Source organism: Echinops telfairi, unplaced genomic scaffold (assembly GCF_000313985.2).
Source record: "Echinops telfairi isolate 266 unplaced genomic scaffold, ASM31398v2 ScPeMD7_7469;HRSCAF=8507_1, whole genome shotgun sequence".
NCBI lineage: Eukaryota > Metazoa > Chordata > Mammalia > Afrosoricida > Tenrecidae > Echinops > Echinops telfairi.
In genome coordinates this window covers 120,780,331-120,784,562 of record NW_022111373.1, presented here as the reverse complement: position 1 = coordinate 120,784,562, position 4,232 = coordinate 120,780,331, and the positions used below count along the sequence as shown (strand labels likewise).

Below are 4,232 nucleotides of genomic sequence, written 5' to 3'. Positions count from 1 at the left end.
AAAAATTCTATTGGAACTACTGGATAAGAAATTCTAAAGAATTATATTTAGCTGTTTGCCTACAACAGATGAAGAAAATGTTTTAGGGAATCTCAGGTAAAATCTAAGAAAACACAAAATTCTAGAAGAAGTTAAAAAAAATAAAATAAATAAATAAATAACAAGGTAAGTGGAACATTAGAAAGCATTAAAAAAGAAAAGCGCAAAATTACAACTATAATTTTCAAATTCGATAATGCATTTGAAGAACACAGAAGTAGAATTGATGTAATAAAAAACAAAATTAATGAGCTTGAAGTCAGTTCTCCAAATAATGGGAACTTAGAGGAGCAATTAGATAAAAGGAACAAATTAAAAATGAATAATAATTATGTAGAACATCATCAAGAGAAATAATGTACATGTAATCAGAATTCCTGAACAGAAATAAAGACACTGAAAAAGTTACTAATGAAACGTTCCCAATATCATAAAAGATGAAAAGATATGCATCGAAGAATCTCAATCCCAAGGAGGAAAGAATCCAAATGGTATCATCAATGTATATTATAATCAAACTTTCTAAAGACAAGAAAAAAATCCTGAAAGCAGCTCTAGAATAAAGAAAAGCTATCTACAAATGAGTGCTAATACGGAAAATTAAGGTCTGATTTCTCAATAAAAACTGTGTAGGCAGGCAATGAGATCACATATTAAAACCCCCAGAAAATTATTTCTAACTAAAAATTACATATCTGGCAAAATATTTCCTCAAATACAATGGCAAACTTAGGCCATTCCAAGGAAATCAGAAATTGTGGGAATGTGTAAAAACAAGACCAACCTTACAAGACTTACTAAAAGCATTCCTTCAGGCACAGAAACCACAATGGCAAACGGCAATACACGTTATTTATTTTTTAAGGTACATGACAATATCACAAGAAGTCAACCCAAATGTAGAAGTAACAAAAATAAAATAAGCCTATGAGACTACAAAAAAGTGAACCAGATATTTCAATTTATAAATAGTATTAACTATAGAGTAAAAGGAGAATAAATAATGTAGTTACAAAGCTTCAAAATAAAGAGAAAATCAGATGATATAAAGATAGAATGGATTTTAAACTAGGGGAGATTGTAATAAGTTACAGAATAGGCTTAAACAAAATTAGTAATCCTCCTCATCAAAATGTTTTAAATCATAAAATTCTCAACGAACACAAAATTAGCAGTGAAGGAAATAATAAAAATCAATAAAGAAGAAAGCACAGAAAAATATATTGAACAGAGAAATCATCAGCCACACACCAACACACATACACACACATATGTGCACACACACACCAAAAAAAAACAAACAAGTAAAATAACAGCAGAATAGATTTTTTTTTTAATTATGGTTCTTCAATGTTCTATCTATAAGAGCCCTGACTTGGACACAAAGACAAAAGTAATCTAAAAGTTAAAATTTTCCCCTGGCTATGGGCAAAGAGACACCTGATTGGTGGTGGTACTCTTATACCAGTCAGGGACAAAGCCAACTTGAAGTCCTTTGTTCATCCTAGCTTGATGCCTGGATTGTGGCCAGAGCTGTTTCATGCCTAGAGCACATTTTAAAAAAAGTAAAATTTGAAAAAACTATATATCAAACAAATGACAACTTAAAATGCGTGAGAGGCAACACTAATTCCTGTTAAAATGATCTTAAAGGAAAAATAGCAAAAGGCACAAGGAAGAATATTATATAATAAATAAAAGGCTAAATTAACAAGAAGGCACCACTTCACGAGGGACAGAAAAACTGCCAAAACTTCAACAAGGTAAAGAATTTCTAGACAGCACAAACATAATTAACCAACTGGGCCACATCGATGCATGTAGACCTGCTATCCCACAACAACACATCCGGCATTGTTTCCAAATGAACAGGGGACATTCTCCAGAACAGATGTATGTTAGGCCACAGAACAAGCCTGAATAAATTTTAAATGATCAAAGTACTACAGATCACCTACTCAGATAAAATGTTATAAAATTAGAAATCAAAGACAGGAAGAACAAGTAGGGAAAAAATCAATTAGATGGAAACAATAGCACTATGCTTTAAAACTAATGGACAATAGAAGAATAAAAATGATATAAAACAAATTTCTTCCATTAAACAAGAACTTTAAAAATATACCAAAATATTTGGAATACAGTAAAAGCAATGTTCATAGGATAATGTATAGCACAGATGACAATCGAAAGCAATGAGTGCATCCATCGTTCAAAAGACAGAAGCAAAAGCAATATCTTAAATCAAAATCTCCAAAAAGTAGAAAAAGAGCAGCAAAAATCTTCTACATTCACCGGAAGAAGGAAAGAGATTCAAGAAGAAATAAGTAAAAGAGAAATCAGAAAACCTGAGGAAAAACATCAACACTCAAAGCTAATTCTTTGAAAAAATTAAGAAAACGGACAAACCCCTGGAACATTTAACAAAGCCAGAGAATGAGAGTGTGATGTCAAAGGAGAACCAACTAGATCAGAACGGGATGACAATGGAACTGTACTCCGCCAGATGTGAAAATCTAGAAGAAATGGAAATTTTCCAGAAATCCAATACCTCTCAAAACTAAAACATTCTGAAGTAGAAAATTTGAATAAATCTATCACATAATAAGAAAATGAAAAGAGCACAAATGCACAAAACCACAAATATCCCGACTCCATTGGCTTCACTGGCAAATTTGATCACATGTTCAGAAACAGGCTGGCCCAGATTCTTCTCAAACCACTGTAGAACAGAGAAAGTTAGGAACTGGTCTCAAAGTCAGTCTATGAAGCAACATAACCCTGGTACCAAAGGTTTGCATAGTCAATGAAATACAAGTAAACATCTTTCTGGTAATCTCTACTGTGAGCAAGAGCCATCTAACATCAGCCATTGTATCTTTTCTTCCACTTCCTCTTCAGAAATTAACCTGAACCACTGGCATATTTCTGCCAATGGACTGCTGCAACCTGTGCTGGATGATCTTCAGAAAAATGTTCTCAATGATATTGTTCTATAATTTGAGTATTCTATTATTTCACCTTTCTTTGGAATCTCTTCCAGTCAATTAGCCAGTCAGTTCTTTCAGCATTGCCAATATTTTTGCAAATGAAATCCACTGCAATAAGCCTCAGCCAAATGTGTTCCAACACTAGCTCTGTGGGTAAACAATAGGAATTCTAGTGGGTCACCTTTCTTTCAAAGGGGTACAATTAAACATTTATTCTAATCACTTGGTCAGGTCGCGATCTTTCTAATTTTTTGGCATAGGCTAGTAAGTAAATCTTCTAGTGCAATATCAGCTTGATGAAACATTTTACTGTTGTTCCATCTAGTCCAGCTGCCTTGATTTTCACTAATGCCTTCAGCACAGCTTTGACGTCTTCATTAAATTGCATTGATTCTTGATTGTACAATATCTTTGGAAATGGTTGAACATTGGCCAATGCTTTTTGCACAGTCATTCCATATTTTTCCCATTTCCCTTAGATGCATCCTGCATCATTCAATATTTTGTTCACAAAAAACTCACTGTCACCAAGTAAATTCTGACTCACGGTGACCCTACAGGGCAGGGTGGAACTGCCCCTCTGGATCTCTGAGACTGTAATTGTTTATGAGAATAGAAAGCCTCATCTTTCTCCTCAGGAGCAGATGATGGTTTGAACTGCTGACCTTGCAGTTAACAGTTCAATGCATAACCACTACACCAAAAGGTCTTCCAGAACCTTAGATATTAAAACGCAAAGCTTAAATTTTTTTCATTTCTCTCAGCTTGAAATATGCCGATTGTGTTCATAAATTTGGGCTCTCTAATTCCAGGTCTTTGCACATTTTATTATAATACTTTGTCTTCTTGAGCTGCCCTTTGAAATTTTCTGTGCAGATCTTTTACTTCAGCAATTTGTCCATTTGCCTTAGGTACTCTATGTACAAGAGTAAATTTCAAAGTCTCTTCTATCATCTACTTTGGCCTTTTTCTCTTTCTTTCCTTTCTTTTGTATTGTGTGTGTGTATCTTCCCAATGACCCTTTGTTTTCTTTATGTATTCTTTTTTTTATGTCATCCCAAAACTTTTCAGGTCTTCTCCCATTAGAATTCAATGTTTCAAATCTGTTTTTAAAGAGTGTTCTAAATTCATATGAGTTATACTCAAGGTCATATTTTAGAAGCTACACTCGTTGCCATTGAGTTGATGCTAACTCATAACAGC

The 4,232-nt window shown here is 33.6% G+C and overlaps 1 non-coding gene across 1 annotated transcript; it reads left to right on the top strand.

Moving 5' to 3' along the window:
- The first annotated feature begins 1,452 nt into the window (after positions 1 to 1,452).
- Positions 1,453 to 1,596, top strand: LOC115873914. Its single transcript, XR_004048686.1, has one exon. It is a non-coding gene; the product is annotated as a small nucleolar RNA SNORA48 (small nucleolar RNA).
- Positions 1,597 to 4,232: the final 2,636 nt, after the last annotated feature.